Consider the following 16,218-nt stretch of genomic DNA (forward strand, 5'->3'; position numbering starts at 1 on the left):
ATCTCTGAGACAGAAGTGCGTGGGTCTAAAACATGAAGAGGTGATTGCCAACCCTCATCCACAGTAGTAAGACAAGGCAAGTTAAAACACTAAGCTTAGCACACTGGAGCCCTCCTGCAATCCTAGCACTCAGGAAGATCAGGAGGATCAAGAATTCAAGGCTCAGGGCTGGAGAGATAGCTTAGGGGTTAAGACATTTGTCTGTGAAGTCAAAGGACCTAGGTTTGATTCCCCAGGACCCATGTATGCCAGATGTAGAAGGGGCACATGCATCTGAAGTTCGTTGGCAATAACCAGAGACCCTGGCACGCCCATTCTCTCTCTATCTCCTCTCTATCTCTCTGCTTGCAAATAAATACATTTTTTTTTAATTCTTTATAAAAAAAAAAGAGTTCAAGGCTCACCTTGGCTATATAACGAATTCAAGGCCAGTCTAAGCTACAAACATCAAAATTAATTAAGTAAGTAAGTACATAGATTGGATTATCAGGAGTGGAGCTAAGTGGTAGACCACTCCCTCAGCATATATGAGGCTCTGGGGTCCACTGTCAACACCATAACAGAGAAAATTCAGAAGGGAGGAGGGAGGGAAAGAAGAAAGGAGGAAGGAAGAGGGAAAGAATGAGAGATGAAGGGAAGACAGAAGAGTGGAAGGAGGAAAGAAAGGAGAGAAGAGAAGCAGGAGGGAGAAGGGGAAGAGAAGGACCTGTCCTGAGACCTTCATGCTGAGGGGTTTAGGTTGTAGAAAATCAAGGCAACTGAAAACCTACAGACTTTCTTGATGGGAAGATAAGTTGGAACAGTAGCTTTAGGGGGAAATGTTGGTTAGTAAAAAGGCCAGTATGTTCTTCCCTTGACCTGGAAGTTCTTCTTTTATGAATTTATCCAGCTCAGACCTGATCCTCCCTCAGATCACATTTATCTAAGGCTATTCATCACTTTCAATATTGTTTGTAATCAATGACTTGAAAACTGAACGTACTCATGAGAAAGCTGCTAAAGATGTTGTGGGACAGCCACACACAATGGGATATGACAGATGTGAGGTTCTCCTGCGGCGAACCCCCTGACCAGCAGGAGAAGAACGACCAGCAAACGAAGATCCTTCTTGATCACACTTTATTGGAGAGCCTCTTGGTTAACAGGAAAGCTGATGGCGAGGGGCAAGGGGTGCAGGAGTGTAGCTGCTTTTATAGGGCAGAATACTATGGGGCGCCTGCTGATTGGCTGCCATAGGCTCACCCACCCAAACAGGAGCCACGGGATAGGCTCAGGACAAGGTGCTGCCCAAATAAGGAATTGTTTACCTCAAGACTGGCAGGAAGCTAGCGCCATTTTGTAATGGCGTCTGCATTAGCCCCCTGCAGTGGAGTTGTTTACTTAAAGACTGGCAGGAAGCCAGCGCCATTTTGTAATGGCGTCTGCACTAGCCCCCTGCAGTGGAGTTGTTTACTTAAAGACTGGCAGGAAGCCAGCGCCATTTTGTAATGGCGTCTGCATTGGCTCCCTACAGATCCCCCTTTTTTATTAACTTATGGCATAGCTCAGAAAAATAGCCATCTTCCCGATCAGGTCCGCACCTCATGATGTGTTGACCGATCAAGGGAAGAAGTTCAACCTCCCCTTCCTCAGTGCAATGGGACAGATCTCCTGAGAGTGCAAAGGCGGCGGTCAAACGAAAGCTACCAGATCCCTGCCCATCCTCGTGCAATGGGTACTCTGAGACCCTGAGGGTGCAAGGGCCAGGGGGGCTATTTGCCTTTTAAAGCTGACAGCCAAATTTGGGGGAAGGAACCACTTTCCAAGGCAGCGAGCGCTTGAGAAATGACCATCTTGTCTCTCTTGGTCTGGGTTCGCAGGCGGCAAATCAACCAGAGGCAAAGTAGGCATCCTCCCAGGCAGCACACTAGGAACATTCCCACTCCTACCCCTTCCTTAAAATGACAGATAGCAGGAAGCATTGGTGTAATTACTAAAAGAGAAGTTACTAAGAACGAACAGAAACGGTGGATGAACACACACCGGCGCAGGGGCAAAGGAAGTATTCCTCCCACAGCCATGTCCAATGTCATTAACACCCTCTTCCACTTGATTCTCCGTATGGAGGGTCCCGGGCACATTATTGCAAGCTACAAGTCCTCCTTGTAACAGTACAAAGGGTGTAAAGTCCGTGCAGCTGCCATTTTTCCCACACAAAATCCACTTTGAAAATGGAGTTGTAAAGAAGCGAGGGAAGACCGTGGCAGAATGGAGCACCGGCATAGGTTTGGGAAAGGTTCACAGAATACCCCAACGTGGCTCTCCTTCAATGGATTCCAGGCACAGGAGGAAGATTATCCACAAGACCTTCATCATCTCTGCCCTGATGGACATCACTGTCTCCTGGATCCTCCTCTGGAGATCGCTTGACTGTCCTCACCAGCCGGGCTGGAACCCAATGAGGGGAATCCTGTTCCTGTGGAAAAACACAAACAGCTCCCCTGGATCTTATTACAACAAGATCCGGTCCTTTCCATTTATTATCTAAGACATCCTTCCACATCACCATCTCACTGGATGATTGAATCACATGTTGACTGTGCCTGTCAGCTGCAGATTTATTATTATTATCCAAGATTAAAAAATTAAGGGTAAAAAGGGCTAAAGACACTCTTTCCTTGGGAGTTGCATTTTCCGCTATACCCCCTTTTTGTTTAAATAAAAGAGCTTTTAGACTTTTATTGGCTCTTTCTACTATACCTTGACCTTGTGGGTTGTAAGGAAGGCCAGTGGTATGAGCAACCTGCATTTGGGCACAGAAGGCTTGAAAGCCACCAGATGAGTACGCTGGGCCATTATCAGTTTTTAGGCGGTGTGGCTTTCCCCAAGCAGCCCAGGCCTCTAGGCAGTGAGTTTTGACATGAGAGACCTTCTCACCTGCCAATGGTGAGGCAAAAATAATACCTGAGCACGTGTCCACTGAGACATGTAGGTATTTTACTTTCCCAAACTCTGGAAGATGTGTTACATCCATTTGCCAAAGGTCTCCAGGACGTAGGCCCCGAGGGTTAACACCCACATGTGGGGAGGGTAGAAAGGTGACACAAGACTGATAAGATTTTACAATGTCTCGTGCTTCACTTCTAGAAATAGAAAATTTCTTTCTCAAGGTGTTTGCAGGAGCATGATATAGTCTATGAAATTCAGTAGCTGAAGCTTTTGTATCTTCCAGAGAAATCATGGCGAGCCTAGTGGCCAGGTCCACAAGGTCATTAGCCTGTGATAAGGGGCCAGGCAGTAGTGAATGCGCCCGAATATGAGTTACATAGAAAGGGCAAGTTCGCTGCAAAATTAAAGACTGAAGTTGTAAAAGAATATTAGACACTATGCTAGCAGAGCGAACCGAAGCGGCAATCTCTAGGCCAGCAACCGCATTAGCTACATATAGGGAATCCGTGAACAAGTTAAAAGAAGTAGAGAATGTCCGAAAGACCTCCAAAACAATTAGGCATTCAACAATTTGAGGGGAATCAGGTCTAAACATTCTTACAACAGGCTCCGAGCCCTGTACCAAGTAGACCCCACGACCAGACTTTGAACCATCAGTAAAGATGGCAGGGGCTGATGTAATAGGCTCTTGAGCAGTGATTTTAGGAAAATACACCAAATTATTTCTAACAAAAGACAAAATAGGGCTCTTTGGATAATGATTATCTATGACATTTGGGAAAGCGCACATGAGAATGCTCCAATCATCCACAGTGCCAGACAAAACTTCTACCTGTTCCTTAGTATAGGGGATGATGAGTTTGTCAGGCAGCTTTGCAAAGTGTAATAAACAATACTTAAGCCCCAAACAAGCCTGTCGGGCTACCAGCTGTGGAAAATATTGGAGAGTGCGGGCTCCCAAGGAGTTTTTTTTTTTTTTTTTTCTCTTGAAGCCATAATAGAAGCCCCTCCTAGCGGAGGCCAGCCGCGACCAGGTTTTTGTTTTAATGAAGCGGCATGTGTCCCCAGGGGAGTTATGGGGTGGGGGTGCAGAAGGCTCTATCGACTGTAAAGGACCACACCCTTGGCCTTGAGGCCCCTTTGTTAGCAGAGGGCGCCTAGGTGGGGACCTATATTGTTTCCTTTTATAACAGGCGGTGGCCTCCTTTTGTCTTTCCTCTTCCCCTTTAAATAATTCTTCTTCCTCTTCTGCAGAATCAGAGCTAGCCTCCTCATCTGTGTTAAGTACATTTAAATGTGTAAGCTCCTCAATGGGAGGATAGAGCCTGTTAAAGGCTTCTTTTTCCCCCTCAGGGTGGGGGCAATTATAGATTTCACCTGTTTTTCTGAGCTCATCTTGTAAACCTTTTTCTTGGTTTAATCCCTTCTTTTTTATTTTTCTTTTTCTAGGCCTAGTTTTTGACTCCCCCTTTGAATCTGACTCAGAAAGGCTATCCTGATGTCTTGCGAGAATTTCTCGTCCCCTTCTAATAAGTTCCATGTGGTTTTCTTGAGAATTGCCCATGTTGCGCTCACAGCAAACGATAAGGACAATAAACCACACAGGAATGAAAATAAGAAGGATCAGGTAGGGATCTAAGTGAAAAAACATTATGACTGGGGATGACTTACCGACGTCTTCCTTACCGACGTCTTCCTCTCCGTGTGTCAAGTTCTGGATCCTCTTCGGCCCCTTGCCTGGTGACCACAAAGCACCCGGCGTCCCGGGTTTCGGCACCACTTTGCGGTGAACCCCCTGACCAGCAGGAGAAGAACGACCAGCAAACGAAGATCCTTCTTGATCACACTTTATTGGAGAGCCTCTTGGTTAACAGGAAAGCTGATGGCGAGGGGCAAGGGGTGCAGGAGTGTAGCTGCTTTTATAGGGCAGAATACTATGGGGCGCCTGCTGATTGGCTGCCATAGGCTCACCCACCCAAACAGGAGCCACGGGATAGGCTCAGGACAAGGTGCTGCCCAAATAAGGAATTGTTTACCTCAAGACTGGCAGGAAGCTAGCGCCATGTAATGGCGTCTGCATTAGCCCCTGCAGTGGAGTTGTTTACTTAAAGACTGGCAGGAAGCCAGCGCCATTTTGTAATGGCGTCTGCATTGGCTCCCTACATTCTCCCATTGGCAAAAACTGTCAATCATTTGAAAGTGAAAACAAAACTCTATGCAGGTCAAACAAAATACACCTGAGGGCTGGATTAGGCCAATGGGCCATCTAGATACACGCTCACCTGCTCCACTCTTGAATCCCAGGAGCTAAAAAGCAATAACAGCACTTCCCACAAACAGCCTAGAAGCCTGAGCACCACCCAGAGGCGCAAGATGGACCAGAGGCTTCCCAGTGACAAGTCCTCTTGGTCCTGCTTGTGTACCAGCGTGGTCTATCACAACCAGGTAACCCCTGACTTTTCCTTACCCAGGCTGCTTTAATTGCTTCCTACCAGACAGTTGAGGAGACAGATGTGAGGTGCCCGTGAAAAATGGAATGTAAAGGGGCACGAAAGACCTGGTTGAACATCAACCTGTGCAGCCCTTGCCTTTAGGCCACCACCCAAGTTGATCTTCCTGACAGATAAAGGAGAAGTTTCAGGAATCATTATCACAGGCCTTACTGCAAAATGCAGGTGTTTTCTCTTATATAAGAAATGAGCTGATTCCCGCCCCCCCCCGCAATGTACCATGACCTTCTTGTATGATTACATAACATAGAATGTTTCTTGCCTCAGTTCTACCTAACTTTGTATTTTAACTTCCATCCTGCTTTTACAATGAACATCTTGTGGATTTCTCCAATCAAAGCTGACACTCCCAGCAGTTCGGGGCTGCATCCTGAGATCCCGAACTCTTGGATGCAGACCTGATGCACCAGCTTTCTTCTTTTTCTTTTTATCCAGTAAAACTTTGCTTCACATTCCGTGAGTTGATGGTCTTACTTGTGAGACACAGGACCCCATAATACAAACCCCCTGCCTTCAGGCTAGCCCGCCTCCCATGGAGCTCTGTGATCACAGAACTAGGTGCGTAGTATCACATTCCATGTGGATAGCAGGAATATGACTCAGCAAAATAGAATATTCTTCTGCTCTACAAATACATGTATAAATCCCACATACATATCTAGTTAAACTAACCATGCCTGGAACATATTTGTACTAGAAGTCACTGTTGGAGCTGGGAAGATGGCTTGGTGGGCAAAACGCCTGCCACGCCATGCTGACCTGAGTTCGGGTCCCAAGTGCTGACATAAAATGTATGCATGGTGGTGTGTGCCTGGAATCCTGCACTGGGGAGGCACACAGGAGGGTCCCTTGGGTTTGTTGACCAGCAAAACCAACGAGCTCTAGATTCAGCAAGTCACCTTGTTTCCAAAAGTAAAATGGGTCTGGGGAGATTGTTTAGTGGTTAAGGAGCTTGTCTGTAAATCCTAAAAACTGAAGTTCGTTTCCACAGGACCCATATAAGCCAGATGCACAAGGTGGCCTATGTGTCTGGAGTTTGTTGGCCATGTCCACAAGGCCCTGTGTGCATCCATTTTCTCTCTCTCTCTCTCTCTCTCTCTCTCTCTCTCTCTCTCTCTCTCTCATAAATAAATCAATAATATTTCTAAAAACATAAGATGGGAAATGATCACATAAGACACCTGATGTTGTCAACGTCCGGTGTTCACATGCACCCACACATATTAGAACATGCATACATATAAATACACATGCAAAAAATTCATCGTTTATCTGAAATTCAAGTTTAGCTGGCATCTTGTCTGGATGAAGGCACCTGGCTAATGGCTTTTTTTCTTTGGCTCCACTTAGGAAATCCGGAAAACAATCGTGGCTGGGAACTGTGAGAATACCCAAGTTCTGTGTGGCAGATGAGTGCCCCTGAGCAGTACGGGAAGGGCTTGGCCCCACCTGCAGGGACAGGGACGATGCTCTGCTGGGCCCTGGGCCATAGGAACTGGGTGGCTGGCCACAGTCCCCTGAGAACCTGCTTCCCCTACAGAGGCAGGAATACATTTTCCTCCCCATCTGTTTGGTCCTTGCACTCGTGGAAGCTGCCCAGGCCTCTCATGCCCCATTTATTATTTCTTTTTTTTCTTTTTTTTCTTTTTTTTTTTTTTTATTTTTCTAGATAGGGTTTTGCTCTAGTCCAGGCTGACCTGGAATTCACTATGTAGTCGCAGGGTAGCCTCTAGCTTACGGTGAGCCTCCTACCTCTGCCTCCCAAATACTGGGATTAAAGGTGTATGCCACCATGCTTGGCTTCTCATGCCCTTAAAAATATATGTATTTCATTTATTTATTTGTAAGCAGTGAAATAAGGAGAAGGAGAGAAAGAGAAAGACAGACAGAGAAAGTGGGCACACCAGGGCCTCTAGTCACTGCAAAAAGAATTCCAGAAGCATGTGCCACTTTGTGCATCTGGCTTTATGTGGGTCCTGAGGAATCAAACCCAGGTCATTAGGCTTTGCAGGCAAGCGCCTTAACGGCTGAGTCATCTCTTCAGCCCCTCCATTGCCCTTTATTGCCTGGGTCATGTGACTGCAGCATGATGCTTGACATCCTTAACAGTGAGAACCGGGGCTCACTCTGCACCTCTCTGACCCTCACCCCAGCTGTAGGTTGCTAAGGAGCTGCAGAGCCCCTCACCCTGGGCGAGGGAGCCCAGGGCAGAAACCACCATCCTCCCTCCTTCCTGAAACCAATCACACTGTTCTCCCTACTCCCAGCTGTGGTGCTCTGATTCAGGTGTCCCCCATAAACTTAGGTGTTCTGAATGCTAGGTCCCCAGCTCATGGAGATTTGGAAATTAATGCCTGCTGTAGGGAGTGTATTGTTGGGGGCCGGCTTACGGGTATTATAGCCTGTGTCCCCTTGCCAGTGTTTGGCACACTCTCCCGTTGCTATTGTCCACCGATGGTAGCCAGGGAGTAATGTCCACCCTCTGCTCATGCCATCATTTTCCTCGGCCATCATGGAGCTTCCCCCTCAAGTCTGTAAGCCAAAATAAACCCTTTTTTTCCAAAAGCTGCTCTTGGTCAGGTGATTCCTACCAGCAATGCAATCCTGATTGCAACAGTATAGTTAGCACCGAGAGTGTCGTTGCTGCTAGACACCTGACTGTGTGGCTTTGGCCTTTTGGAGCTGATTTTTCAAGAGGAATGTGGAAAGACTTGAAACCTTGGCCCAAGAGATGCCTTGCAGTGCTGTAAGTGCAGCTTGATGGACTATTCTGGTCAGGGTTGAAAGACCTGAAAGTAGTAAGAGCTATGGATTGTGAGGTTTGGCTTGTGAGGGTGAAAAAGAGCTTTGCCTGGACTGGGCTAGAAGCAGTTTGTGTGAGAGGCTTGCTGTTATGCCCATGTCCTGAGAACTTGTGCAGGGTTGCATTGCATAGAAATGGACTGGCATGTGCATAAGGATATGGCAAAAAATGAAATCTTTGGCCCAAAACTGCTGCCTGTTCAGCTGCAAGTGTATGAGAGATTACAACCATTGAGATTTGGCCAGCTGCCCTGCACTGGGACAATAGTAAGAATGTAGACTCTTTTGAAGGGGACTGAATACTCAAGGAGTGTCCTGTTCTTCAAAGTCTGCTTTATTCCCCCCTGGATTAACAAATTGGCACCCTACCTGGTATTGTGGAGTATAGGAAATACAGGAAAGAGGGTCATTGAGTTTGCAACGTAGTCTTGTGTTTTGTAAACAGCCATGGGCAGTGTAAAGCAGGTTTGCTGGATGCCTGCATGGAGATCCAACGGAGCCATGAAGATGAACTGTGGGTTGTAGTGGAGACCCAGTGGAGATGCCAGGACCATGGGATGGCTGCTAAAGAAAGCTACTGGCCCCAGATGAAAATTTCCAGGACTTTGAGTAGCCTAGCTGAAGGGGTAGAATTGGAACTCCAGAGACTTGTTGCTGGTTAGAATTATTGGACTTGGAGACTTGTTACTGACTAGACTTGTTGGACTCGGAGGTACACAGTTTGATGTTTGCCCTGTTTAAATCTTGTATTGGTTGAATATTTCTTTGGTATGTCCAATGCCCCTTTTTGCAGTATATTTATTCTATGCCATTATAGGGGGGATTTTGGTATTATGGCTCAGTTAAAGACCTTGGATTAGGGGATGGAGAGATGGTTTAGCAGTTAAGACATTTGCTGCAAAGCCAAAGGATCCCAGTTCAACTCTCCTGGACCCATGTAAGCCACATGCACAAGGGGGTGCATGCATCTGGAGTTGTTTGCAGTGGCTAGAGGCTCTGATGGTCCCATTCTCATTCTCTCTCTCTCTCTCTCTCTCTCTCTCTTTCCCTTCTCTCCCTCTGGCTCTTTCTCTCAAATAAATAAATCAAATATATTTTTTTAAAAATAGACCTTGGATTATGGGGATGTTTAAACATCATCAGGATTGACAAAAACTATGGGGACTTTTAAAGTTGGACTGAATGCATTGTATTTTATATCATGTGTGGCTATCAGTTTATGGGGGCCAGAATGTGGTAGGGCAGAATGTGGTGATTTGATTCAGGTGTCCACCATAAACTTAGGTGTTCTGAATGCTAGGTCTCCAGCTGATGGAGATTTTGGGAATTAACACCTCCAGGAGGCAGTATGTTGTTGGGGATGGGCTTATGGGTGTTATAGCCAGTGTCCCCTTGCCAGTGTTTGGCACACTCTCCTGCTGCTATTGTCTACCTTATGTTGGCCGGGGGTGATGTCCACCCTCTGCTCATGCCATCATTTTCCCCTGCCATCATGGAGCTTCTCCTCTAGTCTGTAAGCCATAATAAACCTTTTTTTTCCCCCAAAAAGCTGCTCTTGGTCAGGTGATTTCTGCCAGTGATGAGAATCTGACAGCAACACCAGTGGACCTAAGGTGGACAGTCACTGAGCAGAGATCCCAGCTGCGACAGCCCTGCCCTCCTTGGCCTCCCAGGCCACTGGTACGACTAGGCAGGACGGAAGCTGGGCTGCTTCAGAGTCTCTGCGTTCAGTGCCCCTCCCATTCTCCTCCTCGGCCTCTCATCTTACAAGAACCCTCAGTTAGACAACTGAATCCTTCAGCAACATTTCAAAATGCATACTCACACCAAATTAAACATTTCCTCTCTAATTTTTCTTGTAACTGATCAGACCAATCCCTAACTGAAAGGGCAAAGAGTTGACCTCACGCCCCAAGCCTGTGAAAGTGATTTAAAGTTCCTAAATGCTTGTGGACACTGGGTGTGAACCACTCCCCCTCCCGCCCACACACACACATAGCTTTCGACAGTGATATTTGGGCACATTCAACAGGTGCTTTTTACCTGAGAGAGTGGCTGATTCAGCTGAGTATGTAATGCTGAATCACATGTTCTCTAATACGATGACCAGAAGCTTTGCTGGAGGACTAGACTGGGTTTCCTAAGACCATTCTCTGGACTGGAGTGGCCCTCAGTGGCTCTCTTTACAATCGTGGGGCCCTGGAGGAAGCTCTTCCTCCAAAGGCTTTGAGTGAGAAGATTGAGTGGGTGATCTGAAACTAGGTCACTAACAGACACCTCCAAATCCAGGGAGGGAAACACTACGCTTGGGACTAAATGGTGTTTCTACTGCTTGCCCAGCAAACTTAACAAAGTTGTGAGTCAAAATTGTGTTTCTGGTCTGGAGAGATGGCTGAGCAGTTAGGGCGCTTCCTTGCAAAGGCTAAAGAAGAGGATGGTTCAGTTCCCCAGTGCCCACATAAAGCCAGGTGCACAAAGAGGTGCATGCATCTGGAGTTTGGTTGCAGTAGTTAGAGGCCCTGGAACACCCATTCTCTCCCTCCCTCCCTCTCCCTCTCTCTCTCTCTCTCTCTCTCTCTCTATCTCTCTCTCTCTCTCACTCTCACTCTCACTCTCGTCTCTCTCTGCTTGCAAGTCAATAAATATCTTTAAAATTGTATTTCCTGGGCTGGAGAGAAGGCTTAGCGGTTAAGCGCTTGCCTGTGAAGCCTAAGGACCCCGGTTCGAGGCTCGGTTCCCCAGGTCCCACGTTAGCCAGATGCACAAGGGGGCGCACGCGTCTGGAGTTCGTTTGCAGAGGCTGGAAGCCCTGGCGCGCCCATTCGCTCTCTCTCTCTCCCTCTATCTGTCTTTCTCTCTGTCTGTCACTCTCAAATAAATAAATAAATAAATTTTTTAAAAAATTTAAAAATTGTATTTCCTCCATTGTGGAATTAAAGGATTCATAGCAGAGTTAATCCATAAGCCATTTTACTGTGGTGGGTTTACTTGGGGTTATCAGCAGTCAGGGGGCACACCCACCCACAGGCTCCCTGTCTCCTGTGGGGCTGGAGGGCGTGACGTCCTGTCTTCAGCCACAGGTGTCCTGAGGAAATGGACTATAGCAAGGATCACGTATTCTGTTTCTTCGAATCGCCTCACACCTTTGCTTTTCAGCTAAAGGAGTAATCTGCGGGTTTCCGCTGTTTACCTCCGTAGGCCTCCAGGGGGCAGCAGAGCCAGGGAAAACAAGACCCCTCCCGGGCGGTGGTGGCGGCCAGCCCTGAGGTGCCCGACTGCCTGATGGACGGGGGGCTTCCTGCTGCTCTGATGGCCACCACAGCCTCTCAGGCTCCCGTGGGCTACCCGCCACAGCCATGCTGCCATGGGCTTCCGGAGTCATTTCCCAGTGAAGAAAGATGGTGGGACAAAGGCCAGGCGCGCAAAAAACCCTTGTGCGTCAGGCCCAGGACTGGATCGGCACTGCCCGGATTGGTGGTTGGTAACTGAGCTGGCTTAAAGAGCTGGGGAAATCATTAAAGGCAAACCAAAGTCCAAAGAGAGGGCTAGCCTGGGCTAGCATACCCAGACCGGGGAACCCATCCGAACACTGGGAAAGGAAAAATAAAAAGGAAGACTTATTCAATAGATACAAATCGGGGTAGGAGGCGCTCAATGAAGACTAGTTCTCTCCCTCTCTTGCTAACGCTTCCTGGCATTTCTAATCTCATTTCTGCGAAGTGGGGTCTTTGGAAACACTAAGAGAACTGAAATTACTTATGATTTTCTCAGAGGGCACTGGCCAGGGGAGATGAGGTAACAAAGATGTGTGTATCCACAGCCTCCATAACTAGTTCTTTTTTGTTTTTTTAGTGGTAGGGTTTCGCTCTAGCCCAGGCTGACCTGGAATTCACTGCACCGTCTCATTGTGGCCTCGAACTCACGGCGATCCTCCTACCTCTACCTCCCAAGTGCTGGGATTAAAGGGGTGCACCACCACGCCTGGCTTAAAACTAGTTCTTTTTATGCTCACATAACTCTAATGCAAGTCTTTCCTTGTTCTTCCCATCTCTCTCTAGGGTGACATCGGTGTATCTTTGTTTTTTGTTTGTTTATTTTGTTTTGTTTGTTTGTGTTTTGTGGTTGTCATTGTTATTGTTTTATTTTTTCCAGGGTAGGGTCTCACTCCAGCTCAGGCTGACCAGGAATTCACTCTGTATTCTCAGGCTGGCCTCACCGTCACAGCGATTCTTCTACCTCTGCATCCAAAGTCCTGAGATTAAAGGCATGCGCCACCACGCCGGCTTTTAACATTGATGTATTTTTGTATAGAAAAAGACTTCTTAGCTTCTTATCTGGGAGCGGCGGCGCACACCTTTAATCCCAGCACTCAGGAGGCAGAGGTAGGAGGATCACTGTGAGTGTGAGGCCAGCCTGAGACTACATCGTGAATTCTGGGTCAGCTTGGGCTAGAATGAGACTCCACCTTGAAAAAACAAAAAAGGGGCTGGAGAGATGGCTTAGCAGTTAAGCGCTTGCCTGTGAAGCCTAAGGACCCCGGTTCGAGGCTCCGTTCCCCAGGTCCCACGTTAGCCAGATGCACAAGGGGGCGCACGCGTCTGGAGTTCGTTTGCAGAGGCTGGAAGCCCTGGCGAGCCCATTCTCTCTCTCTCCCTCTACCTGTCTTTCTCTCTGTGTCTGTCTCTCTCAAATAAATAAATAAAATAAAAATAAAATATTTTAAAAAACAAAAAAGGAAAGAAAAGATTTCTTAGCCAGGCATGGTGCTGTAAGCCTGTTTTCCCAGCACTTGGGAGAATGATCTGGGAGGATAGAGAGTTTGAGCAGAGCCTAGCATACTTAGCAAGGCTGAAAGAAAGAAGGAGAAAAAGGAAGGAGGGAAGGGAAGTCAGGAAGGATGGAGGGAGGAAAGGAGAGGGAAGGGAAGGGGGAGGAAGGGAAGGGAAAGGAAGGAGAGAGAGAGAGGGAAGGGGAGACAAGGGGCAAAAAAAGAAAAGAAGGGCTTATCCCTAAAGAGTACATTTTCTGGTATCACAAATTTGAAAAGAGCACCCACTCGGGCTGAGTCCTGCCACCCCTAGAGTCTGTGACATTAAGCACTCCCCAGAGACAGAAGTCAAGGACAGACATCCGGCAGCCTTCCAGGGAGGACAGAAGCCCCTGGTACCTCCTTGGCAGCTGCTGGGCTAGGGCACCCCGCCTGACCCTTCTGCCCTTCTTTAGCCATCATACCTCTGGTTCTGCCCAACGTGGCTGTGAGACAGACATTCCTTCTTCTCCCTCTAGACTTTGCATGGACCTCGGGAGTCTTTCTTCTAAATCCCAGCGTGAATGTGAGGTTGTGGCGTAAAACCTCCAAGCATGACTGCAGGCTTCTGAAGGGATCATTTTTCTCAACAACTGCCGAGTTTACTTTTGGGGAAGTCCAGTGGCTTTTCCCGTGGGATATATGAAACTCTTGACACAGGCCAGCCAGTTAGAAAACTCAGAATCCAATAAGCAAGTAAACTCCACTGTAATTTCAGAAAAAGAACCATCGCCCTTGTGTTTGCCCCTTTCCTTGCCACTGAAATAGTCAATGATACTGTGGGAACACAAACCTCTTCCGAGACTCCTCTGCCCTTAAGATTGGAGTTTGGGGAGGATGCACGCAGAAATGATTTTTTTTTTTTTCCAGTAATGACAATGTTCAGTACTGCATAAGAAATGAAATTGAAGCATTGATCTTATTCTTCAAATACAGGATAGCTTCAATATTAAAATTAACATATAAATTTAGCATCCATCTTATTTTCGACTTGCTTCTGCTGAGGAAAATGCACATATAACGAATGAATCACTGAAACAGTACGCAGGGAGATCAAGTTCATTTCTCAAGAATGTCACTGCGAGTGCAGTCACAGCCTGCCTTCTGGGCACCCAACGAATGTTCCCAAGATGCCCTCTCCCGCTGCCTTCCTTCTTAGCCACACCGAGAGCAAGTGGAAGACCCTGCTTTTCCCAAGGGTTACCAGAGAGCAGATCCCATAATATCTGACTGCAACATCTCTCACTCTGTTTTCCACCTCAGCTTCTTTTCTATAAATATTTTATGTGTAAAATGGCTCTTTCAAAGGCTAATAGTTAACCGCCTCCCCTAGGGCCCAGAATCACTGTCCCTTTTCCCTGGTACCTATTACCTGCCTGGTCACTTTTCTTAAGGAACACATGCCCTGCTTCAGAGTCCTGGTGCTGTCTAAATCTCAAAGCACCAGGACAAAACTTCCCTCCAGAAGTCACTGGGAAACTGGGAATTGGGGAATAACTAGACAGTTCCATGGCACCAAAAAATACAGCTTTTCCCCTAGAGGGAAGCAATAACATACATTTATGCTGTTGTCTGGTCCTTGACCAACCTAAAGTTTCAAGAAACAGGTATTTTGACCCCAAATGTGTACCCATCTAACAACACACCCCAAGCCATGTGCACTGAGTCTAGGCTAAATGCCGGGACACTTGCCTGGTGAGAGCCACTGTACCGAGGATGGGGGCAGATACGCAACATGAATTCCCGTCCCTCCGCTTTTTTTGTTTTGTTGCTGTTGCTTTTTTTTTTTTTTTTTTAGTCAGCATAGCTCTGAGAAGAAAACCAGCATGGTGAAGGAGGTTATTCTCTAATCTAGTGAGTTTACAAAGTACCTGAGGAGAATGATAACGCTGCCAGGGATTCCAGCTCAAGGTGAACGGCCCAGAAACGTACACTATAAATTTAGCAACCAGAACGCATAAATCACATTGAGACAGAAGGATCTAGAACATGACTAACCCACTAGAGTCAAAGAATCTTAAACGAAGAGAACATTTAACAAAGATTAAAGGTGGGCTGAGCTTTAAAAGAAAAGACAGGACGCACTGGAGTTTAATGTGACTTAACTTCTGGTCAGACTGGACTGACTTCCTGGTCACATCAGCTGATGGCTATTGGAAGAGCATAGCCAAGGTGCGCTGTGTGAGGGCTGCATTTGTAATTGGAAGTACGTTACTTTGTTCCCTGCCCATCCAGATGTTCAGATCCAGGGAGGGGAACTGAGTGTTGTGGACAGAATATTGCTCAAGTTCCTTGAATTCGACATGCTATTGCAAGGGTGGCTTGGTGAGGACAGTTAGAATTAAGAGTTGTACCACTTAAACCAATGGGAACTCAGCTATTTGGACCACAGAGGAAGCAAGCTCAGATCTGGAAGCAGGCTGAAGGATATTCACAATCTATCTCTCATTTGGGAGCCCAGGCCACTTTCATCCCACCAAGGCAAACATCTCCTTCCGCAGAAGATTGCATTGCTGAAAAACATACCTGTACTAGCTCACAAGTCAATGGCCTCCTAGGTCGTTCTGGTATACTGCCCGTCATAAAAGAAAGACAAGGATATTGTAATCTGCAGGAGGAATCAAGCTGAAGGACGCAGAGCAGCCAATCTTGTTCAACCCAGACAAGCAGTACCCAGAAGCAGACTACATAGTAACTTAGTTCACACGGTAGGCTATCATTGTTGGCTGATAAATAAATGTGGGCAAACTATGGAGATGAAAATGCCTTGTAAAATACATTTGCCCTGGGTAGGCTCAGACATTCACACAACATTGCCCCATAATGTCTTTAAAATCAAGAGGTAAGTCATTCTCCCCTTCACTTTCTCCCTTATGTAAGCACTAGTATTTACGTAGAGTCTCGACAATAAAATCATGCTTACTTTTAAACACTCTAGTATGTAACTAGGTCCATTAAATACATAATAGTCCAACCAATTCAAATAATTTCGCCCTCTCAAAAAATGAAACAAAAAAAAAACCCACTCATTCCAGAAGTGCCTTGTGGAAATAAAAATGGGAGAGTTCTTTTGTTTTGAATAAAACCCTTTACCCAGGCCCACTCTGGGCTGGGGAGCTCCTCATGTGAGAGCTGGCCCTCTGCCTCCCAGCACTCAAGAGCCCCTCTAAA

The sequence above is a fragment of the Jaculus jaculus genome, chromosome 1, assembly GCF_020740685.1.
Source record: "Jaculus jaculus isolate mJacJac1 chromosome 1, mJacJac1.mat.Y.cur, whole genome shotgun sequence".
Lineage (NCBI taxonomy): Eukaryota > Metazoa > Chordata > Mammalia > Rodentia > Dipodidae > Jaculus > Jaculus jaculus.